General features: G+C 48.3%; 1 protein-coding gene across 28 annotated transcripts in view; it reads right to left on the reverse strand.

Annotated features, from left to right (window-relative positions):
• KTN1 (kinectin 1) overlaps positions 1–24610 on the reverse strand; it is an 84020-nt gene extending 59410 nt beyond the window's left edge. For 21 of the 28 annotated variants that reach the window (XM_065063139.1, XM_065063133.1, XM_065063140.1 and 18 more), the window contains exon 1: positions 24477–24610. The gene's annotated coding sequence lies outside the window, so the exon portion shown is untranslated. Of the gene's footprint in view, positions 1–3649; positions 3958–6812; positions 6933–24476 lie in introns of those variants that run through there. The other 7 variants (XM_065063123.1, XM_065063120.1, XM_065063114.1 and 4 more) reach the window with 5 other exon arrangements.
• Positions 24611–27470: the final 2860 nt, after the last annotated feature.

Here is a 27470-nt window from a genome sequence, read left to right on the forward strand (position 1 = left end):
TAAGTCAGTCTTAAACTTAAGGTTTAAGTCAGTCTTAAACTTAAGGTTTAAGTCAGTCTTAAACTTAAGGTTTAAGTCAGTCTTAAACTTAAGGTTTAAGTCAGTCTTAAACTTAAGGTTTAAGTCAGTCTTAAACTTAAGGTTTAAGTCAGTCTTAAACTTAAGGTTTAAGTCAGTCTTAAACTTAAGGTTTAAGTCAGTCTTAAACTTAAGGTTTAAGTCAGTCTTAAACTTAAGGTTTAAGTCAGTCTTAAACTTAAGGTTTAAGTCAGTCTTAAACTTAAGGTTTAAACTCATGAGAACTCCACAGACTTACAGAAAAAAAACACAGGAAGATCTATTACTTATATTGTGCATGTAAGGGTGTAGCACTGCCAGGGCAGATAATCCAGGCTGATTTGAAGAAAACAATACTTATGCCCCAATAAATCATTATTTTTATTAAAAGCAGCAATCACAGAGCTAAAAAAAGTCAGAATGAAGCTATAAACCTAATTTGGGGACCAAAACAAGCCAGATTTTCCCATTTCATCACTATAAACCGAGGAAGAATTCAAATCTTCTCCAGACTCTCTGTTCCAAGGGAAAAAAAAAAGCACCAATCATTTAAAAAACACAATCAACGCTGTAATTAAGGCAAGTGTGATTCCTAATTCACCAACTCAGTTTAAAAAGCACATGCTTCAACTATATTTTTCTCCATCCAAGACTGCGGGCACAGTCAGTTACACATCATCTGCCCTTCTGCTTCTCCTCAACCAGCTCGAGGATGATGAGAGTTTCACACGGATTTAAGTGAAATAACCCCAAAATGGTAGGGAGAACTGCCCCACACCTTAAAACATAGGTTAGAAAAAGAAAAATATATGTGTATACTGAAGGCACAAGGAATAAAGCCCATGTAGAAGCTGCACAGTGAAGGGAGGGGACACATTCTCCTTGCTTCTGGGCAAGGGATTACTCATTAAATACCTGATAATATTACATTTAAAGTTCTATCTCAACTCCTGGCTGTGCCAGAAGCTGCTAATCGTAAACTCATATTGGTGAGAGCTGAGTTTAGAGCCTGGCTTAAGCTCAAGAGAGAAGAGTTGTGACATGCAATAGTTTCTGGACAGAGAGGAGCTACTGTGATAATTTATTTGTACAGCGCATTGAGCAGCACAGAAAGCAAGGAGTGGGAACTCTAATTTGGCTATTAAGCTATCCAAATAAAAGGCTAATATTTCAATACACGGATTATTCGTCAGCTGTCTTAACATTAAGTTTTCTCCCAGTTTGTGTTTATTTTCTTGGCTGTTGAATTATGTCCAGCACAGAAAGTTTCAGAAGGGTTGAGAGAGGTGGGAGGAAGGGGAGAAAACACACAGATGCTTTAAACTACGCTGGAGCTTTCAAAATGATTAACTACAGCTTCTTGATAAAACCAGCTTCCCGCACTATATGATCTAATATTAGTCAGCTCTTGAAGGAAGCAGATCTTGAGAACATGTCTTGGCCAAAGTCAATATTGAATGCTTACAGGAGAAGTTAATCCCCTAAGTAAATATGTAATTAAGCAGATTTTTTTCACAAGTGTAATGAAGCTGATCACATTACTGCAGCGATTATAATACCCAACCACAACGAGCACAAAACATCCCTCTCTGCCTTGGTGATCCACAGGCACACAGCTGGCCGAAAATCCAGCCGATTGCTCCAGCCCAGCCCCAACCTGCACCACATTTCCCAGCGCCCAACAGCAGATGCTCAGATCAAACCACACGCTCAGCAAAACAAACGCAGCAAAGGTTCGAGACATCAAGTGTCAGGAGGTGCGATGGTCAAGGCAGGACTAAGTATAAGCAGAAAACAATTGTTGCTCTGAGACAAGAGAGGCCAGATGCATTTAAATGCTTTCAGTAGGAGCCGTAAATATATAATTATAACAGCTGATCTGAGTGGGGAATGCGTACTGGAGAAGACGAGCTCTGATCTCAGCACTGGCAGCTCTGCCAAAACCCATCCACCACCCGGCCCTCCCCTCCCTGCATTAATCCACTTCTGCACCAGAAGCATTTACACCCTGCACCAGATCCAGCAAATCACAGACTGGTTGGGTTGAAGGGACCTCTGCAGATCCCCCAGTCCAACCCACCTGCTCCCGCAGGGTCACAGAGCAGATCACACAGGTGGGTCCAGGGGGTTTGAATGTCTCAGAGCAGGAGACTCCACACCCGCTCTGGGCAGCCTGGGCCAGGCTCTGGCACCTCCCAGCAAACAAGTTTCTCCTCATGTTCAGATGGACCCTCCTGTGTTTCAGTCTGTGCCCGTTGCCCCTCACCCTGGCATTGGGCACCACTGAACAGAGTCCGGTCCATCCTCTGACACCCACCCTGAGATATTGATCCCATTGATCAGATCCCTCTCAGCTTCTCTTCTCCAGCTGAACAGCCCCAGCTCTCTCAGTGTCTCCTCATCAGAAAGATGCTCCAGACCCCTCAGCATCTTTGTGTCCCTCCCATGGACTCTCCCCAGTAATTCCTTGTCCTTCTTAAACTGGGGAGCCCAGAACTGGACACACAACTCCAGATGTGGCCTCACCAGGGCAAAGAAGAGGAGGAACAACCTCCCTCGACCTGCTGCTCACACTGTTCCTAATGCACCCCAGGTGTGGCCACCAGCTTTGCAACCAGGCACTTCAGAGCCTGCACAGCCACAGTCGCTGCACCCGTCTCTCTCTCACTCATCAGGGTGAAGCAGAACTTGAGCCAAAGGAACATTTCTACCACAAACGCTGACTGCAGGCATGCAGATTTCTGCTGCAAAGTCCAGTGGGAAATTTCACATACAGAAACCCAGCCTTTCACATGGAAGCAGGGTTCAAAAACAATAAAGTATGTAACTAGAATTGATTAAGCACACCCAGGAATGGCAAACGAGCTCTGCTCTGATGCTTTCACTCTAATTTTCAATCTCAGCCCTGCATAAGCAAGGGCATTTAAAAATCCCTTCTGAATGATACCATCGCTGCCGGCTTGTGTGCAGAATGACAAGATGACATCCTTCGCCATCCACCCCTTGTCAAGATGGCTATAGAAGTGGCATCCTTGGGGTAAACAGACAGTCTTTTGGCTCCAACAGTTTCCAGTTCTCCCCTGACAATCTGTAATTATTAAACAAGTTTCTCCATTCCTGTTTATACTTCCTTATTACACTGACAAGCTAAGAAAGAAGAGTAATAATGTATAGAGGGAAAAAAAATCCTACACCATACACAGCGCAACAGGACAAAGAAGCTCCTATTAAACTAGAAAAAAGTGAATGCTACATTAACTTAAAAACACCTTCACTTACCAGTTTAACTGCTCATCAGGATTTCGTTCTACAATTCCTCCTGTTCCTGTTAGCTATGGAAATGTGAGAGATCCTCATGAAAATATTATTTTCCCCTATCCAGAAGGGCTGGCGAGGGGATTTATCACTCACATCCCTCCCCATGGACAACTTTGGGGGCAGCTGCACCAGCTCTCGACCCGCTCAGACCTGCAACCCCCAGGCAAGGCACACCCGGCAGAAACTGCACGTACGCACCCCCTCGCTATTGCCAACGAGACACACGGACACCGCAGCTAGTTTTAAATCTCAAAGTATCGGGTTAAATACTCACCTTTCATCCGTATTTCATATTTAACCCAATATTTATCAGGCACGTTTCTCAGAGCCCGTGCCAGGCTCCCCACTTGCAGACACGCTCCCGTCACATTTGTAAATTCAAGAACTCACAGCATCCCTTTAGTCATTCTGAAAAAGGGGAACAAACCGCATCTGTCCCGGCCTGCACACAGACTCAGTTGCTGTTCCCATCCTGCGTTTAACAAAAGAATTGCACTTTTGTTCCCCTAAACAGAGCCCATGCCACAGAAAATAACTATTTCTGAACTCCAGCGCTATTGCTTGCACCCGACTGCCTCTGCTAGTTAACGCTGCCGGGGGTTTTGTAACACACCCTTCGCTTTTTGCATTTAAATCTCAAATTTCACCCTGCACAGATACCAACATTTCACAGGGTATTCATTCAGTTTAGATCCAGGAGATTAGCTTACTTGAGAAAACAGAAATAAATTATAGCTCCATCTGGCTATTGAGTCACTTGTAGTGTCGCCCCAGTACATTAAAGCACAGCTTCTATAGATGCTTGGGTCCCTAGATACACATGATCCCCAGGGATCTGTGCCTCTCTGAAAAACTGACATTAAGGCAAGGGAAATATAGGTACCAAGGTGGTTAATTTTTAATACTAAGCAGTTTAGGAGACACCACATATGATTTAGCTAAGGCAACAGCTTCTTTACTTGGGGTATTTTCCTTGGGATTTCGTGAAGCTTGCAAACAGACTAAAAGCAAGCCCTCGCATTCAACAGTCACTAGGAACTCAGCAAGAGGTCTCAAAGGAGTATCTGTATTCAATAAATCCCTCAAACAGATCACAGTATTTATCCCTCACTCCGCACACAGCGACACGCTGAATATCTTCCCCCAGAGCTCTTAGAGACGATGCCCAAAAACTCAGGCGATGAGGCAACTAAACCCAGACCTGCCAGAAGTAAAAAAGGATATTAAACAAGATGTTCAGCCATTCTGTGCCTATTCCTCATCCACACAGCGGGAACAACCCTGTGACTTTGTTCACGAGCATTAAATAACTGAAGCACAGCTGGGCTCGAGCTTCAGGAAGACGCTGCCAGAAAAACCCGAAGGCAGCTCCTTTAACATCAGTATTGCAACAGGATAAGAAAAAACTGCAGAGTTACAACTTTGGTTGGTTTGGGGGGGGAATTTTTTGGGGTTTTTGTTTGCGTTTTGTTTTACAAAAGCAGTGCCATACATCACTGAAAAAACAACACATCTCCATGCCCCTTGCAATGACCACATGTCCTCCTCAGCGCCCCCAGGCAAGTGTAACCCCTTCCCAAAGAATCACACAGAATCACAGAATCGACTGGGTTGGAAGAGACCTCAGAGATCATCGAGTCCAACCCTTGGTCCAACTCTAGTCCATTTACTAGATCATGGCACTAAGTGCCATGTCCAATCTCAGTTTAAAAACCTCTAGGGACGGCGAGTCCAGCACCTCCCTGGGCAGCCATTCCAATGCCTGATCACTCTCTCTGTAAAGAATTTCTTTCTAATATCCAGCCTAAATTTCCCCTGGTAGAGTTTAAGCCCATGGCCCCTTGTCCTATTGCTGATGCCTGGGAGAAGAGCCCAATCCCCACCTGGCTAGAACTGCCCTTCAGGTAGTTATAGACAGTGATGAGCTCAGCTCTAAGCCTCCTCTTCTCTAGACTAAACAACCCCAGCTCCCTCAGCCTCTCCTCATAGGTCTTAAGAAAACCCCCTCTGCCCAGTGAACACCAACAAGGAGCCGAGGACACCTGAAAACAGAAAATAAGATATTATATATAAATTTCACCTGCCACCTATGTAAGGAAACAGGCAGAGCTTCCAGTAAAATCACAGGCAAGCTTCTTACGAGTCACTTCAGTTTGCACAACTAAGGTGTGCGATGAAGCACCCATCCCCTAGAAAAGTCTACATAGCTCCATCACTTTTGACCCAGATGGTAAAATTTAACATTTTTTTCATATTCTGTTTAAACTCTACTCTTCCAGCTATATTTCCATGCCCTGTTTACAGAAGCCCACTCTGAACTAAGACTTGGGGGAAGCTTAATAAACAGCAGTTCAAGCTCCACGTTTCTTTATTTAAGAACACTCGCCCTGACAGCATGATTTATGTAGCAATGGAAGAAAGCTGTAGACACTCGAAATTACAGACTGAGCCACTCACATATTAAAGTTTCTCTTCTCTGGGAAGGAGACCTGCTCAACAGTGCTTGACACCCCCTCCAAACCGCTAACAGCAAGAAGAGAATGAGACTTGTCAATAAATCTTGCTCTTCTTCACTTGATTACGCTGATACAATTAAGCCATTTGCAGAGCACAATCTCAGCACTTCAAATACCCTCTAGGTAAATATTTTCCATTCCAAACGTGCCGCTGTTTGTACCATCTGTTGGGCTCTGTCTGCTCACAGTCGCTTGATGTTAGTTAACACAGACGCTGCTTATTAAAATCCAGAAATAAAAGAGTAGCTTTGCTTAACAAAAGCCTTTACTTTTAGGGCTTTTTAACACATCTTTAGAGCCAACACCTGGTGCTGAGAGCAAACTAGGAATGCACGACGGCTACAAGACCTTGCCACCGCTATGTGACAATGACCGTGCTCTTGTCCAAGCGCCCAGGTACCTCCTGCAAGGGTTTGCGAGGAGAATTTCGGAGGTTTCCACCGCAGCCAGGCAAGTTCACACAAGCTAAGGCAGGGCAGGGATCCAGGACCTGCCACCCTGAAACCACCTGAGCCGCAGGATAAAGCCCAGAGCTGGATTTAGCATCAGTGAAAGCGGAGCGAGCAACCTCACCGTTTACCTGGGGGATAAAATCACGCACGGAGCAAGGAATGGGCTGGAAAAATCGCACTCCTGCCCAGCAGCTTGGCCGAATACCCGAAAACTGCACAGAGCAGCAACCCCTGGGGTTCACCAAAGCACAAAGACACCGATGTTGTTCAGGAGTGAAAAAAATCTTAGGAAGCCAATATGTTTCTTGCAGTATTTATGTTATTTGGTATAAACTGGCACACATCGGTAGCACAGGAAAGCAACCTTGGGCACACTGGACTCCAAAAAGTGCAAGTTTTTCCTTAAAAATCACTAACTTCTAACACACACGTCTATTATCTATAAAATCAGAAGATAAATTATCTTTACCTTCTTCCCAAGTGCCTGTAAAGCATCGAAGGCTTCTTTCATCCAACAGGAGAGGGCTGTGCCCCAAGAGGGCTCTCAGCGTTACTCACCACGTCCCACGTCCGCATCTTCTCATCGCTATTTCCAGGGAGTCCCTGAGGCTTCCTCGGCTCCTTCCTTCACATGCTCGTGTACAGACACGCTCTGCCCACACCACCAACAACTATTTGAGAGGCATTTAAACACCCAAGCAGCAAGCTCACGGTCTTTTGGGCGAGTGTTTCCCCTTCCCCGCTCTCCTTGCGAGCGGAGACCAGATCCAACATTTGCTCTTCAATCACCACTCGCTTCTGCGCACAAACTGGGAAGTGATACTTCTCAAAATACGAAGAAAAAACACACCACAAAACTCACTGTGTTTTCCTCACAGACTCTCAGAAAGGACGAAAGAGCAGCAAAATCTAAATGAAAGGTTCGACATAGATGTCTGTTTCATCTTGCGGTTTTTGCTTGCGCCCCAAGGCCAAGGTCGCAGCTCCGAACGGCCCGAAGATCCCCCGTTACATCTGCTCCTTTCCATCGCATGCCTTCCATCAGAAGGCACAATTCAACAGCAAAAAGGGCTGCACAAGTAGCCATACGAACGCACCAGCATGAACAACTCTGACGTTAAGGCAAGGGAAGATGTCGGTACAGCTGCTCAGAGCTGCAAGCTGGGCAGCAAAGTCTCTCTTCTCCCAAGCTGCCAGATAGAGCCGACAAACCCAGCCAATGCAGCAGCTGTAGCTTTTAAACCATGTTTTAGGAAAGAATTAAGTTTACATTTTTAATAGTCTCAACATACCGACTTGATTAAAAGCGACCTGCGCTATTCTCAGGGCAGCGGCGCCCAGCTGCACTGCAACGCGTGGGTTCTGCAGGCTTGCTCAAGATGTAACTATACATCGCAATAAACCCAACATTTATTAACTCATTAGGTCAGGCTTTGCAGGCAATGCTGGAACTTGGGGTTTTGCCAAGGCCAGATTAACGCAGGATTCCATACTAAGAGACAAAACAGCGGATTAATGGCCAAAGCTGAGTTTAGGTCACCGGTCTGAGCAGCAATTCTACATGTTGTGTAGTTTTCAAGAATCGAAGGGTCTCCTGCAATACGAACCCATCCGGGAGCACAAACCAAGTGCAGATTTAAGCCAGGACTCTCAGGTCAGCCAGGCAGAAGCATTAAACACGCACGACTGCATCTGAACCGTGTTTGTGCTCAGCACCTGGACAGGACAGAGGAATCAGGCCATGCCTTATTATTCCAATTAGCTGTCTGGAAAGTTAACAGGGGTTTGCACAAGCCAGGTTGATGTGACAGTCCATAGCAGCTCAGGTTTATGACACACAAAAGCCACTGACACAACTTTAAAGTCACTACGCACCTCAACAAAGGCCTTTTGACATCTGGTGTGGTCTATTGGATGTATATACATTCACAGTATAATCTTCACCTTGGACCCATGGAAAGGCTCAGAGCACAGCTGCCATCCCCCAAAACTGGGTGCAGGTCCGATACAAGAGCTCCGGTGCAGAGCTCTGCACACCCCCGTGGGTTTGCTCGGGGTTTGGGTTTTTTAGCCACGACGACGCCCTTTCCTAGGGCACAGGGTTTTGGCATAACCAGCACAAGCATCCACACGTCCTTCGGCTGGGGTCACAAAGCCATTCATCACCCACCTTGTCCCCAGCTCCATCTGTGCGGACAGAACCACACGCAGCGTCACTCCCAGACCTGGCCCTGCCAAAACACGGCGGGTGAAGGGGCTCAGCTGTGGGGGTATCGGGCTGTCAGACCCCAACACGGCTTAATCCTTCTCTGCCACAGAGGAAATTTACGCTGGTTTAAATATATTTACTCTGAGGTTTCTGCACCTACCTTTGCCATGCACGTATTACTTCATTAAAACAAGCTCTACAGCACCCGCGGCAATTACACAGTTGACCCCCCTCTGGTGACAAATGAGGCACAGCCCCAAATTCCATGTAAAAAATAAATTAAGATAATCTCTTGAGAAATTTGGGGCTGCTACAGCCTCTTCTTGTCTTTACATCCAATTCAGTCTCCACAAGCACAGAAAGACAGAGGAAAGCAGGTACAAGCAGCAGCTTCTCAGCACTCAGATTCCTCCCATACTTTCACAGCAATCTGCAAAGGCAAAACAGCTAGAATGAAGCATCTTCCCTTCCCCAGTGTATATAGTAAATACAACTACTTAAACATACATTCCTATATTATGTATTTTGTTTATAGTTTTAAAACTAAATGTAAAATAAGGGGAGAGAGAAACAAAAGAGGAAAAGGCTGCAGTTCAGCCTTCTTTATTTTTTGCCTTTGCAGATTGCTGTGAAAGTATGAATGGCATCTGAGTATTGGGAGGCTAACGCTCATTTAAAAAAAAGAAGTTTATATATACAAGAGCTGCAAATAGTCAAGGAAAAGACCCAAGAGACTTCCCCCGAGGCCTGAGGTGCACTTGCAGAACCGCTTCACCGCTCTGCAAACTGAAGAGGAAAGACCCGTCACATCGGGAGACGATGGAGCAGAGTAAGGCAGCTCGACCCTGTAGAACAACCAGCACAGCTGAGGAAAGGCGATGGGTGACAGCAGCAGGGGACTCTCTTCCAAGAATCACAGAATATTCTGAGTTGGAAGGGACCCACAAGGATCAGAGTCCAACTCCTGTCCCTGCACAGGACAACCCCAAAATTCATGTCATGTGTCTGAGGGTGTTGTTCAGTCCCTTCTTGAACACTGTCAGGCTTCAGGCTGTGACACCTCCCTGGGGAGCCTGTTCAGTGTCCAGCACCTCTGGGTGATGAACCTTTTCCTGATGTCCAACCACAGTTCCAAGAGGTCCAGAGCCACCGTTTGCCAACCTGATGTACTCTCTAGACAGGTGTGCGCTTACCAGAGGCTCACATTAGAGATGTCACCGAGATACCACCAAACCTTGTACTGTTATCCACCGCTCTTGTTCCACGTGGGCACCGCAGCCAGGAGCAGCCTGAGGAACATCGAGAAGGGTGACAGAGCCCTGGAGCAGCAGGGAGGGACTCTGGAGGACAGGTAGTTTTCTCAATCCTCTCAGTCAAAGGGAAGGAAAGGGCCAGTCAAATCTGGCAAATCAACAAATGGCAACAGGACTGGTGCCACAGACAGGGCTCTGGCCACTTAGATCATGGGACTGGCTTTGAGGAACCTGGTCTGCTTGTGGCTGATTGGGTCCATCTCTCAGAGAAGAGAAAGCTCATCTTCGGTCACAGGCTTGCCAAGCTGGTGAAGAAGGATTCAAACTAAGGGGAGGGGAACCTCAAACCCACCCCATTCCTACCAGTTTGAGGCCACTGCAAGCAACAGATGCCCAGAGCCTGGAGCAGAATTATAGGTCAGCAGGGGAGGACCTGAAAAGCAGCACAAAGGAGCTCCAGCCACTCCAGCGAGTAACTCGGCTTCACTGGGAGCTCAACTTAAACGCCTCCATGCAAACACACATAGCATAGGGAATAAACCAGAGGAGCTGGAGATGTGTGCACACCTGCAGGGCTGAGATCTTACTGGCATCACAGAGACATGGTGGGATGGCTCCTACAACTGCAGCATTGGAATGGAAGGACACAGGCTCTTAAGGAAGGACAGGCAGGGGAGATGAAGAGGAGGGCATCACCCTCTATGTCAGCGACCACCTGGTGTGGTCCTTGGAGATCCAGCAGGGAGCCTCACCTGGGGATGGATGAGGAACCAACCGAGAGCTTATCAGTCAGGATTAGAGGGAGGGCAGGGACAAATGACATTATAATGGGGGTCTGCCACAGGCCACACAACCAGGAAGACCAAATGGATGAGGCCCTCCATAGACAGAGAGGAGCAGCCTCACGTTCACAAGCCCTGGTCTTCATGAGGGCCTTCAACTGTGCCAGTATCTGTTGGAGGGACAATACAGCAGTGCGTGAGCAATCCAGGAGGTTCCAGGAATGTGTTGATAATAAATTTCTTCTCCAAGTGACAGAGGAACCAATGAGGAGAGGTGCTACATCAGACCTTGTTCTCATCAACAAGGAAGGGCTGGTGGGGAATGCGAAGCTCAAGGGCAGCCTTGGCTGCAGTGACCATGAAATGGTGGCGTTCAAGATCCTCAGGGCAGCAAGGAGGGTGCAGAGCAAACTCACCACCCTGAACTTCAGAGAGCAGCCTTTGGCCTCTTCTGGGATCTGCTTGGTAGAGTACCATGGGATAAAGCCCTGGAGGGAAGAGGGGCCCAAGGAAGCTTGTTGATATTAGACCATCACCTCCAGGAGGCCTGCATGGATGAACAAGGAGCTCCTGGACAACTGCAAACACAAGAAAGAAGCCTGCAGAAGGTAGAAGCAAGGACAGGTAGGCTGGGAGGAATACAGAGATATTGTCCAAGCAGCCAGTGATCAGGTTAGAAAAGCTAACATGTTTATAGAATATGGCCAGGGACATCAAGAGCAACAAGAAAAGCTTCTATAGGGACATTGGTGACAAAAAGAAGTCTAGGGAAAATTACACCCCTCTCCATAAGGAAAAAGGAGGCCTGGTTACTTGCGAGAATGGATTGAGAGCAGCCCTAAGGAGAAGGACTTGGGGCTGTTGGTTGATGAGAAGCTCAACATGACCCAGAAACGTGCACTCACAGCCCAGAAAACCAACCATATCCTGGGCTGCTTCAGAAGAAGAGTGACCAGCAGGTCACCAGCAGGGCGATTCTGCCCTTCTGCTCTGCTCTGGTGAGACCCCCTGCAGTGCTGGTCCAGCTCTGGGGCCACCAACATGAGAGGGACATGGACCTGTTGGAGTGAGTCCAGGGGAGGCCACAAAGATGATCAGAGGGCTGGAACAGCTCTGATGTGAGGACAGGCTGAGAGCTGGGGGTATTCAGCCTGGAGAAGAAAAGGCTCCGGGAGATCTCATAGCAGCCTTCCAATACCTAAAGGGGACCTATGGGAAAGCTGGAGAGAGACTTTTTACAAGGGCTTGTAGTGACAGGACAAGGGGTGACAGTTTTAAACTGAAAGAGGGGAGATTTAGATCAGATACAAGGAAAAAATTCTTCCCCATGAGGGTGGTGAGGCCCTGGAACAGGCTGCCCAGAGAAGCTGTGGGTGCCCCGTCCCTGGAGACACCTCCGGCCAGGCTGGACAGGTCTCTGAGCAACCTGGTCTAGTGGAAGGTGTCTGCTGGGACTGCCAACAAGGATGACATTTTGTTTAGGAAAGATATTTCCAAAGTCCACACATACCTATGAAAAGGTAGGTCTTAATTTACTGCTGGATTCTCCAAATTTCTACTCAACTTTGTCTCTAACCACATTGGCCAGATGACATTTGAGCCTACTCACTTGAATTTCTCCAGCCACAAAAGGAAGTTTCAAATCTACCACTTGTTCTGCAGTAGGAGTATTAACCTTGGTCATATTAGAATTTCTTTCCCCTGCAAAAATAAATCAGGCAAAGATATTCTTAGTATGAATACCATAAAGGTGATTTATCCAGACTTATTTTTAAATGTCTATTTAACAGATTGAGAACAGAAGTCATCTTCTGCCAACAAAGACAGGTTTTAACCCAGAAGAATCTATTTAGCAGACTTCTTAACCATACAAGATTTTCCTGAAGTATGTGCCCACAGTCCTTTACGCTGTTGTGAAAGGAACAAAGGAAGAGGAAATGACTAATCAAAGCAGCAGCATATTAATATATTTTGGTATGTGGAAAGGGAAAATTGTAGCGTGTATTTTTAACATCCCCAATAGGAGAATGCAATGCCATGTGTACAGCAGCCACCACAGAGGCTCGGCAGCTCCCGGGAGGCGAAAATAAAGTGATGTTGTGGCATCTGGAAGTCCCAGCCCAGAGCAGAAACCCATCTTGCACCTTCCCAAGCTGAACTCCCCTGGACTCCTCAATGCTCTCCATCACTTGCACATGGACGGGGGCACGTTACCGGCAAAACTCTGCTCCTCCAAAGCTTTCCTTGCAATTATTGGGCTGTTGGTCATTGGAACAGGCTGCCCAGGGCAGTGGTGGAGTCACCATCCCTGGAGGGGTTGAACAGACTCAGAGATGAGGTTCTGAGGGACATGGGTTAGAGGTGGACTTGGCAGTGCTGGGTTAACGGTTGGACGTGATGACCTTAAATGGCTTTTTCAACCAAAACGGTTCTATGATTCCATTTTGCCACAGCATCTACACAAGCCAAGCCACTGGTGCCCCAGTACAAATGGATTTCATAGCCGCTTTTTGATGCCATAGGAAGCTCTTTGGGGCAGCTATGGTAACATTTGCACAAGGCAACAGGGCAGAAGCCTGAAGGACTGCTGTGATAGACCTGAAATTACAGCTTTCAAACCTCTTCCCTATAAAGAGATCAAAACCAATCAATCTAGCAACAGCCTGCTACGGTCATTTGTGCAGGGGGATGGCACAGCACAAAAGCATCGCTCACTAAGAGCGGAGCTGGACCACTGCCTGTCTGTCCGGCTGCAATTGTCCACACTCCATAATTAAGGGCTACAATTCAGTCTTTTCCCAATGCCAAACCCCAGAAGACTCATCATAACAAAACCATTTTAAATACTAAATGGGAAGCTACTGCTGAACGGACTGTAATCATTCATATCTCCCCAGCTCCAACACCGTTAAGCGCAAAAGATGCTGAGAAACTAATATTTCATGTTCTTGCAGAGGGATTTGTAATCAGCCGCCTCGTGCACAGCCAGAAGCCTGAAGCTTAAGCAGGTCTTTACTCTGGTATTGCAAAATGACAACCCTGGTCATTCCACAAACAAGACTTTCCCATTATTTCTGTTCAGTCTGCTGTTCGACACAACCATACAAAGAGATTGGACCACTGACAAAAGTGTTTCGTTAACCTCTCGGTGACTCAATGATCCAATTGTTAATCAGCAATGGACAACAGGAGAAGCCAACAGCAGAAGGATGCTCTCATCTAATTGAATTCCTAGAGGAAAATGAGATTAACCTGCCTTGGAAACAAACTGCAAGTTAAAGGAGAGTTGTTAACTCATAGACAGAAACCAAAACTCCTAAGTGATTGTGAATCTTATTAGATCTAGATGCTTCCATGTGGTTTTCTCTAACTACCTGAAGCTTTAAAACACTGTTTAGTGCACACATTATGTTTAAGCAGTTGAGTGATTTCATTTTTCTTTAAAGGGAAAGAAAATGTCACTGCTGCATTAAAATTACTGTGAATGCGGCACAGACCAAGCTGAACAACAGCATCAGAAAGCAGCATTTGAAACAAGATTACTATACCCCATTGTTAGACTAAGTCTTGATAATTCTTCAGCTGGAAAGGCAGATGAAATCAACAGGCAACTTTTTTCTCCCTTCTCACCACATACTGTATAGTAGAAAAAAGCATCCATCAGTTAAACAATCCCAGTTTACAGAGCAGTGGTAAATCTTCAAATATGCCAAGAGTTTAAACCTCAGGGATATGCAGTTAGTTCTCAACCTCAAAGTTTTAAAAGGGCAACTTCAGTTTAGGCTAAACAATAGGAGAAATGTAGACTCAATATATAGAAGTCAGAGTTCCTCTAAGTTGACAAAGGCATCATACACAGAGTTATCATCGACATGCACAGCACAACTACTAAACTGGGACTTGGGAAGTACGAGTATTACAAGACTCCCCGGCTGGAATTGCTTCCAATTCAGCCTGCACAGCTGGGTAAACTGCACCTATTTTTGCTTTTAGTACTGTATACCCATAGTCCTGGTTCAAAAACACGCAAAAACGGCCGTAAATCTGAACAGCCAGGCTTGAGCAGGCGTTAGAAATGGGTAGTTACAGGCTGTGAACGCATCTTGACTGCAAGCTGGGAAAAATATGCTCTCAGTCACCAATCCAAAGGTGCTCAATGCTGTATCTGCAGCCTCCCCATAGAGCATGGGTGCTGGTTTTGTTTCACCTGCCCATATGGCAGCAGATCCTAATCACCATTTATGCCACTCAGCCAGAGGTGAACCAGAGCCCCAGGACTGCAGGGATTATGTTTTAACTGATGCTAGAGCCTTTACCACTCTTTCACTAGTAGAAATGGATGTGTTTTAATCCCTAGTCACGTCCGCAAAACAGGGTTGAATCTTATTACGACTACACATTAAATTTAAAATCAATTGCCAGATTAAAACCTTGCTCATCCCTTCAAACACAGGGAATGTGGAGAGGTACATTCAGGACTGAATTTGCACCACAGAAGCTTCTGCCGCTGATGGGCTTCCTACAACAGTGATATTTCGACTTTCTGCTCCAGCACAAATTCACACCAGCCAAAGGCTGAACAGACTCCCATGGCCAACACTTGCACAAAAAAATAGGATTTAGTTTGAGTGCTCCATAGCAAAGCTGTCCTTCAACATTCATCCTAAGGTCCGTTCTCACACAGGCACAAAGACAGCACTTCTGTATCTGAACTAGATCCCTTAAGCTGCAGAACATGGTGTTGCTGATACTCTTTGAAACTTTAAGTTTTCTAAGTGGATAAGGAACAAAAGAGGCCTTAGAAGCAATCCTTACAGCATTGGCACTGTACAACTTAGCCCAGTATATTTTGAAGTGTAAATTGTGTACGAGTTGCAACTTTTAATTCAATTTAAAAGCACAACATGTAGCTGAAGAAATTGCTGAACTGTGGTCATTTCCATACTGGGACAGGTGAAGTCATAGAACAGTTTGGGTTGAAGGGACCTTCTCAGCTCCCCCAGTGCCCCCCCTGCCATGAGCAGGGACATCTTCAGCAGCTCAGGTTGCTCAGAGCCCCGTCCAGCCTGGCCTGGGATGTCTCCAGGGATGGTTCATCCACCACCTCTCTGGCCAACCTGGGCCAGGCTCTCACCACCCTCAGGGCCAACAATTTCTTCCTCATGTCCAGCCTGAATCTCCCTCCTTTAGTTTTAAACCATCACCCCTTGTCCTATTGCAACAGGCCCTGCTCAAAAGTCTGTCCCCATAGTGTTAAGGTCCCTCTCCACTCTCCTTCAAGACACTGCACATTTACCAAGGGCAGCACTAAGAGCTCAGCTCATTCTCTACCCCAAACACCTTCTGCCCTCCGACAGGGACCTCCCCAGCTACAGCTCCACCGAGACACCATCCTTCAACTTCCACACCGAGGACACACGCTCCTCAACAGTAGCACCACACATTTCTCTCCATAAGGTTTCTTTTCACCTTGTTAACCTCCCTGTGCTTTGTTTAACAGTCTGCTGAAGGTGCTCACACGTAAAGAAATGACACACAATGTCATCGGTGCACGGAGCCTTCGGGATGCGGGCAGGCAGCTCCAGAAGGTCACACGCACTCAGCAACTGGTGCAGCATTTCGGGCAGGCTCCAAGGTGAGATTTGCATCTTGCCTAAACATGCAGAGTAGGACACTAAGCTCCCCTCCGGCATCAGGGAAAAGGCTCCAGCTCCTCTGTAGAGTTGCTTAACATACTTGAATTACGCCTGGGCCGCGCTGTGAAGGAGCTTTCTCTGACCACCTTCCTTGTGTGGCTGTGGAGTCCCCAGGTAAGCGATGCTGAGGCTTGATGGTGTTTCTGAGGAGCAGCAGACCCCGCAACACTCCATAGCTATACTGGTCCCAGTTCCATAACTCAGTTCCCTGCCTAACTCCATATACAGCATATTGTTGGGAGCTGGACAATAACACACAAGAATCCCCCCAAAAAATGTTTGATGTGCATCTCTAGGGGTTTCTTGGCTTTTTCCCACTTGTGTGACCATAACAACCAAGCTTGTAAGAGCTTCCTGAAGTGACTTCCAATACGCATTTCACTGTTTTCAGAACTTCGAGTTCAAGTCAATAACCCAACATTCCAGAGTTCTCCCGCAAAAACAGCCCCAAACTCATTCACACACACCCGCCCCAACGCACCCAGCTTTACTGATCAGCACGGTGCTGAGCTGAACTCAAAAACATGCCAGGTTGTTAAAAAGGCCTAAAAATGCTCAACAACAGACACACAGAGTAATTCAGGTCACTTCCCTCATGCTTCTCTGGGTTCTCACTCTCCTTGCTTCACTGTCCCACAATCTGCTCCTCCTTCAGTGTGTGAGGATTAAGCAAAATCTTCACTGCAACCACACACATCTAAACTCACTTGCCTCCAACTCTGTGTACACCAGTAGCCTGGAAGAGGGATTAAGAAATCTACTTAGAAATAGATACACACCAAACCTGAAACCAGTAAATTCTTCTTTGGCACGCAAATAGCACAGAAAAGAGGTAGAAACTGGGAGATCGAGAGCGGGGGGCTGAAAAGGAAGGTTTGTAATGGAAATATCTGACCAAGAATTTTCACAAGCCTTTATAAAACTTCTGCAACCCAACCCCTTCACTAGCACTTCTCACGTGCCTCCTCAAACTGCACACCGCGTTACGCAAGTCCTAACTGTGCCTCAGCAACCTTCCCTCCCTCCCACGGTGCTCCACACCTCGTCAAATCCACACACCGAAGTACACCCAGGCAGAGAAACACCGTCCCTGGTCCTCCTGCCATTCCGCCTGGGGTACTGCCACCCATGCAGAGAAAGCCTGGCTTTACTGTGCGTTTGGACTAGGCTCTAGCGCATTAAAAGCTACTTTAGAACAAAAAAAAATCTGGTTTTACGTACACACACATGCGCGCACTAAGCTGTAAAGAGGTTTACTAAATTTAGCACGCAACCCAATCCTAGGGGTAGGGTGGCACAGGCTGCGGATGTGGAAGCGACCTTACATGACGGTAACAAGGGGGGACTTGGTGCCCCCATCAAGCTGCCCTGGAAAGCCCAGGGAATGCAGGAAAGTCCTAACACAACCTCCATAAATCCTCCCTGCAGCTTGGTGGCTTTCAGAGGTTCTGGGGTGACACCTCTGCGTCTCTTCTGGACAATGGTTTTCATTGTCTACGCTAGGACAGGCTCGCTGAGGACACTTCTCAGCAAACATCAGGGCAAACAGCTCCTCCTCAGTCAGATTTTGAACCTGGAGAAGCAAGGCTCTGATGGACCTCCACCACCACTGCTGGAAATACAGAACGAGGCAGCACAAGGAGAGAAAAAAAGCAGCACGGTGCTTTATCAGCCCATCATAGCTGCAGCGACACGCTGCCAACAAGTATTTACACAAGCAAAGGTCAGTAGGTGTGACACGGGTGACAGCGTTCACCCATAAACTCCATTTTCTGCCAACTTCCCAGCCCTGCACCCCACTGAGAACCACAGACGCTGCCTGGTCCAAGAGAAGGACGTGCCAAGGCCACCCCAGAAGACAGCAAGTTAACAGAGGTAGAAAAATCCCCATCTAGCCCTAGGGGAACGGCCCCTTCCTGCACGGCACCGCTGCACTCAGATCATTTCTCAGATCTGAAGATGCCCCATGAAAGACCGGTTGGGTACAATTTGCTGCAGCCACGGTGCTGCTCTCCGAGTACATCTGGAGCTGGAAGGGAAAAGGACAGAAGAGATGCTGCAATCGGTTCCACATACCCACTTAGGTCTGTGCACAGCGAGGAAAAAGGTGATGCCTACAGGAAAGCCAAGGTAGGACGTGCCCATGCAACATGACCTGGAGGACACAGCAGCGCTAGCCACCATACCTTTCAAACCGGTTTGGGAAGCAGGAAGAAACGCCGCTTTCTATGGACCATGGGCTTTAAAACACTCCTGTCACCCAGCACTCCCCACCAGAGGCTCAGGAACCGTCCATTTCCTCTAATAAATAGCGCTTTTTCTTTTGTACTCACCGAGTGTGGACTTTTCAACTTAAATAGCAAATAGGCTCAGGAAAAAAAAAAAAGTAGCTGTAGCCAGTGGTCAGATTAAACGGGTAATAATAAAATTATCAGCTGACTGGTGTTATAGGCTCTCCTATCAGTCAGTCACAATCCGGTCCAGTCCTAGTACACTCCCTGAAGAGCTGCACCTTGTGCAATAGCTTAGTCATCATCTTCCTTGACAGCTACGCGCTTGCAAATAGATTACAAATCCACTCACATTTTCCCATGAAAATTTTCCGCTCCACCCTGCTACAAGCAGGACGGGAGCTGAGCTGAAGAGCAGGGGAGGAGACGGCGCTTTTATCTCCTGGACTCAATAACTTCCTTCCTGTGCGGTTGCAGGCAGACAAAAGACACCTTTTCACATCACAGACAGGAATGAGATGTACTAAAATTTGTCACATCCCTGAAATAAAATACCCTGCTTACCACTTTCAGCCCATACGAGAGAGTGTAAAGCAGAACTAAGCCACTATTTCTTTCACAAGAAACCCTGGCAGGGTGAGATTTGGAAGGAAAAGAATAAGGAGGTCAAAATAACTCAGGCTCGGTTTATATTGCTCTGGTAGGTGACACAGCTAAACACAAGATGATAGCGCTGGACCAAGGTACTTCCCCTCCGCAGGATGAGAGCTGGATCGTTTCTGGAAGCGCCATGAATCACGCGCATAAATATACCAGGCTTTACAAGCCTTCGACACGCACGTAATTCTGAACTCAAGCTTTACTTTCCCCTGGGTCATTCAACACATACTCGACGAGCTGGACACCAGTTAGGCAGGCTGAGAAGGTTAGTTATTCAATTAATAAGTACAATCCAAAAATGAGAACTCATTTTGCTGAGCAACATCAACACGCCTCTTCCGAGACAGAAAAGCCCTCCCCAATGCTCAGTTAGTCATTTAGCCACAACTTGAAGGAAACCAGGAGTTTTGCTCTATTTCCGCAACTTTACGGCATAAAAGGGCTTAAAGATGTTTCCTGCAGCGGGGGAGCGGTTACCGACCTACCGGCTGTTCTCAAGCAGAGCAAAGATTTGCAGGATTGCCGGGCACGAGTGGATCCAGACAGCGGGATGAGCCAGGAGGGAGGGGGAACAACGGGAAAGGGCAAAATCCTGCAAGAAGTGCTGCTTTCTATACTTCACTACCACTGAAAATCCTGCACACCCCACAGCGAGAGCAGCAGGGAGCTGTTAATGCTAGCAGAGGGCCCTGCTATTTATAATAGGGATTATTAGTGCAAGAAAACGAGTAGCTTGCTCATATTACTAATTTACAGACACTTTCTCCGAGCTATAATGCAGCCTCAGCGATCTGCAAAGACGAGGTTTCATTTGAAAAGAAACAATGCTATTCTTCTAAATAAATCTTCTTGGGAAGGGGAAGGAATTTCATCTACTACTTCTCTTCTGTAACAGGAATTTAGACCTGTGAATTTCGATAAGCAGGGCAGCCACAAAGCACTAATGAAACCAAAGAACATCGAAGAAAACAAGGAGAGCTCCATAAAAGTAACTAATTTATTTCTGATTACCCCACAAGCCTTACAGTTCCTGTCCATCCTCCCATCTCCAACACATTGCACAGCAAAATTCAAGGCTTGAAGCTCCCAAACTATTTACTTGCATTATATAGTCATAAGAAGAGACAATATTGCTTGTGTTAGAAAGAGTCAGAGAAGCAGCTTTCCAGAGGTTTTCCCATGCATACGTGCAACACAAACCTTTTCTCTTTTTCCCTGTTTTCCGAAGTATCTAAGAGACTTACTCAAAAAAACCACCTTTAGTTGAATGGAAAGCATTAAAAAGGATCATAAGATTTGCATTCTTTAGCACCTCAGACTTAGTTTCCACAGCCGTGACGTCCCTTTCCAACACCCCAAGAAGCTTCAAATACAGGATGCCCATATTTGAGTGGATTTTGGTATTTCTCATACCAAGACGATGGAGCATCCAGGTCAACAAGACAACAAGGCTGCAGAATCGATGCATTCCCAGGAGATCTCTGCTTAATTTTGCTGTATGGATAGACACCGAACGAAGCCACAGTCTGCCCAGTACCTATATTTAGGGCTTAGGTTGACCTGACAGTGCTCCCATAAGCTCATTTATTAAGATTCACTTATTCATTCTCATATAATCTCATTAGACCGCAGCACACAGGCAGTAGCGGCAACCAAGAGAGGCCGAGTTCAAATGTAGGGAATCTGGCCCAGATGCTACTTTAGTTCTCACGTGGGTGGAAAAAAACCCTCTCGCAGCAGAACGGGAGGAATTGTGGATGCCTGTGTAGTGTCTCCCTGCTCGGAGCAGCACCCGGATCCGCTCTGCGACTCCCCCCACCACCTAAAGACCAATTCTTCAATTAAAAAGCCAAGTCCATCTCAACATACAGTCCTTAGCGATGCCAGGGCTGCTGCTTCCACTCCCGACCCACTGGAAATACCCCCCACCATCAAGTAGGAATCCAAGTCTCCCAGGCAGTGCCCACACCAACAGAGATAAATGTGTTCCCAAACCAGCGTGAAAAAAGCTCCAGCAAGTCCACATTGTATGAAATTGCCCTCAAGGCTCCGTTCTGGCAAGAAATACAAAGTTTTCAGAGCTCAGAAGTACCCGCTCTTCAGCAACCAGCTGAAGCTCAGGCATGAGAACAGGAAGCTTTTACATTTCTAAACACATAAATAAATACTATTTCTTTTTTTAAAGGCATTATGTATTTTGCTCGCTTGGACATCTTGTATAACAATGAGAGGAGAAACAGATTCCCAAGAGTCATGAGCTGGTAATTCTGCAATCTGTCATCTCCGTAGTTTATGCACAGTCATTAACAAAAGTGATTTGTCTGGGACAGATTTATCCCGGCAACTCCCTGTCTCATTAGCCTAAAACAATCACTCAAGGAATGTCAAAGAGTTCGAGAGCTTAGTGCAGCCCCGCCAAAAATATCCATTTTTAAAAAACAGTCCAATCCTGCTGGTTTGCCAACACCGAGCAGGAAGCTTAAGAGCCACATGCAGATGCATAAAATTCCCTTTATATTAAAAAAGGTTTTGAAGGGTAAGGCGAAAGGTTTTTCACTGTCAAGGAAACCCTGGGAATATTGACAAGACAACAACAGGAGGAGACTTAAAGACTCTGACATGTTTAACCTATCAAAACAAGTGGTCAAGAGGGGATCCGATTGCTCCCTCTAATTACATCAGGGAGGGAAAACAACCATTTAAACCTAATGGAAACACTGGAACAAAAGCAAATTATTTGAACTGGCCACAAACATCATAAGGATGGAAATTCAGCAAGACCTGGAGGAGATTCTCCAATGCTCTCCCATGGAGACGAGGACAAAGAATGAACCCACCAAGTTTCACCTTAAAAGCAGTTATGTTATGAAAGACATCCATGGCACGGATGGGCGCTATAAATGGGGAAAACTAAACCTGATCGGGGGCTTTCTCCCGCTCTTGGTTCGTATCGGCTGCTCGCTGCTGTGACTTTTGGAGCAGATAAGAGGGAATGAAGAATTCCTCTCCTCCTGCTGCTCTGTGTTCTTTTTCCCCTCCCCTCCAGGACAGCACGGGGGGTATTCACGCTATTTACTCAGGCACGTAACTGGGGTATGATCAGGGAACTAAACTTGGGAGATGAAGCTCTCGAGAAGTCAATGGTGAGAAGTGGGTGTCTTGGCAGCAGCGGGGGAAGGGATTAGGAGCAACCAAGTTTGATGCTTAAAATAAAACACATGTCCTCTCCCCCCCCCACAGTGTCCTTATGCTTAAGGGTCTTGGCCAAAAACGTATTTCATCTATAGTCATCACTTCTGAAATTCACAGGCAATTTCAGTTTCAGGAGGATTTTGTTAACTCTGGGTTTACAGCACTGAGGGTCAAGCCATGATTAGACACTTTTGAGCCAGAACCACCTCATCTCCAACAGCGAGAGCAGCTGATGCAAAGGAAAGCTGCTCTGTGGCCAACCCGAATAACACCACAGCGTTACCCCAGCGTGAGCAAGTCTTTCCTTTCTCTTCAAAAGCTGTCAAAAACAAAGTAGTTAGCAAGCTAAGTTATCTGGAATAGGGGGCTTATGGCAGTGGGGGATAAAGGACCAAATTAAAAGCTAATTTTGAGTTCTTTTCTCCTCCTGAGAGCAGAAAGCATCTCCTTGAGACTGGCTCAATAAGGGGAGGGGGGGAAAAAAGGAAAACTAACAAAAAAGGTATTTGGTAATAACTCTTAACAGAGAATTAATGTTCCTATCCAAACCCCAACCTTTCCCTGCTGCAGTTACACACAAAAGTTATTTTAATCACAGCATGCAGAAAGCAGCATCAGCATATGAGGCAAGAGAAAAAATATGTGGTAAAGCAAGTTGCATGGCCTGTTCGCGGACACAAATTACAGCGCGGTTAGAGGGAAGAGGTCCACAAGGCAGAGAAATGCTTCCAGCCCAAACCGAACAGGGGGATGTCAGTGATCCACTGAGGGAACAGGCAAGAAAAATACCCAAAAGAAGGTGGAATGTGGGAACTGAATCCCCATTTAGCTTTCGCAGCAATCAATTCAGACTTTGCAGTGAGGGATTTCTGCCTTGTCATAAGTAAAGAGATGTTAAACAGAACCTGTCAGTTATGTCTACAAAATACCATGTGTGTTGCTGGACAGAGGCGGCAATGAAAATACTTTAAAAGAAAGAATTTTAAACAGAAAAGAATTACAGCAGAGTATCGGCTCCGCTCCTCTTCCACAAAGCAAGAAACCATCTTCTTCCAGTCTAACAGTGATCTCCAAACATCCAGCAAAATCTTTGGGGAGCAAAAGGTTATAAACTGAAGCCTATGCAGCCAGGTAAACGCACATCACTAGAAACTGGCGTTTGGCATTGCCTAATGCAAAAAAGGCACTGTGCCGCATTACTCTTAATAACCATTTAATTAAAATACTTCATCAACTGAAATAAGAGATAGAGCTTTGCCACCTTAACTTTTCTTCCCCTCCCAATAACCTGCACACCAGGGAAGGGTTCCAGGGAAGGAGTAAGCTGTGAGTAGAGGAGGAGTAGAGCCAGGGTGGGATATTAACACCTCCGGGGTTAACACAGCTGCACACAACCCATGCAGGTGCTACACCAAGGGACAGAGGTTACTTAAAAAAACAAAACACCCCCGGTGAACATGAGGAACAGCAGCGTATTTTACTGCATTCGGTTAGTGCCAGCACATGAATACAAAACGCGCCAGAGCGTTTCAGCTTCACAAGACTTTGCAAGGCCACTGCAGCACTGGGCTCACACCTGATGTTACCGGGAGGCTGAAAGCCACGGGAAATCCTTAAAGAAATCAGATTTTGGGGGTTATTTTATTTTAACTCAGCCGCCCTTCGCAGCTTCGTGCCTCTGGCGGGGCGCAGGTAACACAGCCCCACAGAAAACCACCGACACAGTATTTTTTTTTGTCCTGTTTTTTACCGGTGAACTTGGGCTCGGGAAGGTTACAGGGAGACGTGCTGGAAGGCTCCGAGCCCCACTGCCCGCAGCCGCCCCACGGCCACGGGTGGGACCCGCTTCTCCCCCCGGAGCGGGGCCCGCGGCGCCGCCACCGCCCTCACCCCCCCCGCTTCCCCGCCGGCCTCGGGAGGGACCGCGCAGCCGGAACCCGCCGGCCGGGCCGCAGCCCCGGGTCCGCCCCGCCGCCCACCTGCCGGCGCCGCCCGCCCGCGGCCCGGCCACGCCGAGGCCTAGGCCCGCCGGCCCTCAGCGCGCAGGCCGCGGGCAGGCCCCGCTACCGGCCCCGCGCACCGGGCCGGGCGCTGCCCGAGCGGGACTCACCGTGAAGCGCGACGGGCCGAGGCGGGCCGGGCCGTGCGGAGCGAAGGGAGCGGCGGCAGAGCCGGTGCCTGCGCGGCGCTGGCGGGCAGGAAGGGAGGGAGAAGGGCGGGAGGGGGCGGCACCGCACGTCCGCCGCGTCTGCCGGCCCCCCCGCCCGTTAAAGGCGCGACGCCGCCGCTGCCTCAGCCGCGACCCGCCCGCAGGGGTCCCCCAGCCGCCTCCCCTCATGCCAGAGCCCCCCCAGGCGTGGGGACGCCCCCCGCGGTGACCCACACGGATACCCACGGAAGGGGGGGATCGCCCACCCGGAGCTGCCCCACGCAGGTTGTCCTGCGTGTGTGGGAACATCCAGCCAGACCCCTCCCGTGGGCATGGGGATCGCCCCCCGGAGCTCCCCAAGCGGGGATCCCCCTTCTGCACGTGGGGATCAGCCACCAGACCTCCCCCACCCACGGACAGGGATCACACCCCCGTAGTCGTCCCCCACCCATTCGTGGGGATCACACACCCAGACCTCCCCCAACCAGGGATCTCCCTACCCAGGGACAGGGATCCCACCCCCCTAGACCTCCTCCACGCAGGGATCCCCAAGGGATCTCCCCACCCAAACCCCACCCACGGACAGGGATCACACCCCACTAGACCTCCCCCACGCAGGGATCTCCCCACCCAAGAACAGGGATCCCACCTCCCAAGACGTCCCCCATCCATTCATGGGGATCACACACCCAGACCTCCCCCACGCAGCGATCTCCCCACACAAACCGCACCCACGGACAGGAATCACATCCCCCTGGAGTTCCCCCACACAGGGATCCCCCACCCATTCGGTGAGATCACCTACCCAACCACCCCGCACACCACCTCCCACCCGTGTTTCTCGCCCGCGTGCGTACATCCACCCAGACCCCACACAGGGATCACCAGGCATCTCCCCACCCACGCGTGGGGTCCACCACCCCCACAGGGATCCCACTGCCTAGACCCCCCATGCACAGGGGTCCCCCACCCAAATATAGGGATCACCCACCCAGACCCCCTAATTAACCACCCACACTCCCTAATTAACCCCCCCAGTGCCACCGGCTCCATCCACACCCCTTTGCACCCCCATTCCGGGAGCTGGCAGGCACAGCGTACCCCAACACCTTCCCCACGACACGAAGGACACGTCCCCACGACCAAAAACAGGGTTTGCCCCTATATTTCCCTAAATTGCCTTAAAACTGCCTGGATCTGCCGCGCAGAGCAGCCCCGTTCCCAGCACACGAAGCACCAGTTCCATCACACTGAGTCTGCGATCGGGGGGGAGCTTAAACTGCTTTTTTCAGCTCCGACTTCTTAAAGCCTTGACTTTTACTTCCCTCTCACGTGGATCCTTCCCAAAACACTCACGGGACAGATTTATTTCACCTTAAACATCGCAAAGAGCTTGTGCGTGAGCTCAGCGGCTGACCACAGATCGGTGGGTACCCACGGGGAGGAAAATTGATGCTCTGCCACGTAGTTATTCGGGGACAATGAAACCATGTAAGAAGCCACCAAGGGCTCCATCACTTGTGGACTGTCTTTAACTCAGCTTCCTGGAGCTCCAAATGTTGACGGGGAAAAGCAAACTCCTGTGAGCGAGAAAATTCATGGTTTTTTGGCACCAGGAGAGGAAGTGATCCTTCCCCTGTACTCTGCATTGGGGAGGCCACACCTGGAGTGTTGTGTTCAGTTCTGGGCCCCTCAGCTCAGGAAAGAGATTGAAGTGCTGGAGCGGGTCCAGAGAAGAGCAACACGACTGGGGAAGGGACTTGAACACAAGCCCTATGGGGAGAGGCTGAGGGAGCTGGGCTTGTTTAGTCTGGAGAAGAGGAGGCTTAGGGCTGAGCTCATCACTCTCTGTAACTACCTGAAGGGCAGTTCTAGCCAGGTGGGGATTGGGCTCTTCTCCCAGGCATCAGCAATAGGACAAGGGGCCATGGGCTTCAACTCTGCCAGGGGAAATTGAGGCTGGAGATTAGGAAGCAATTCTGTGCAGAGAGAGTGGTCAGGATTGGAATGGCTGCCCAGGGAGGTGCTGGACTCGCCGTCCCTGGAGGTTTCTAAATTGAGATTGGCCATGGCACTTAGTGCCATGATCTAGTAAACGGACTGGAGTTGGACCAAGGGTTGGACTCGATGATCTCTGAGGTCTTTTCCAACCCAGTCGATTTTGTGATTCTGTGGTCAGGACCAGCATCCCGAGCCCAGCTGCAACATCCTCAGTGGCTGGCTGCACTGCAGCAGGGAGGCAGTCAGCACAATGGAGTTATCCCAGCAAAAACTGGGGGTGTCTGGTGTCACCCCAGGGCTTTGCATGCGCCCTCGCATCATTTCTTAAGACCTCTGGTAATGAAGAGTCTAGTTTAACTTCCACCCCCTGTTGCTCATAGCAAACAATTTGTTTATTTGTCCCAAAGCATCTTTGAGAAGTCAACTGCTCTGCAGTGTTCAGTATCAAAGAGGGATTTGCATCAAGCTGCACTAAGAGCTCACTATTACCTTCTTCGACCAGTTGTGTGTGTCGCTCAGCTGCAGGCTGCTGCATTTCGTAGAATCACAGAATCATTTGGGTTGGAAAAGACCCTCAAGATCACCAAGTCCAACTGTTAACCCACCCCTGGTGCTAACCCATGTCCCTGAGAACCTAATTTATGTGTCTGTTCAACCCCTCCAGGGATGGTGACTCCAGCACTGCCCTGGGCAGCCTGTTCCAATGCCCCACAGCCCTTTGGGGAAGAAATTGCTCCCAAGATCCAACCTCAACTTCCCCTGGTGCAACTTGAGGCCGTTTCTTCTTGTCCCATCACTTGGGACTTGGAAGAAGAGACCAAAACCCCTCCGCCCTCCAAGCTCCTTTCAGGCAGTTCAGAGATCAGAAGGTCTCCCCTCAGCTCCTGTTCTCCAGCTGAACCCCCAGGTCCCTCAGCCGCTCCCATCACACTTGTGCTCCAGCCCCTCACCAGC

Source organism: Columba livia, chromosome 5 (genome assembly GCF_036013475.1).
Source record: "Columba livia isolate bColLiv1 breed racing homer chromosome 5, bColLiv1.pat.W.v2, whole genome shotgun sequence".
Classification (NCBI taxonomy): Eukaryota; Metazoa; Chordata; class Aves; order Columbiformes; family Columbidae; genus Columba; species Columba livia.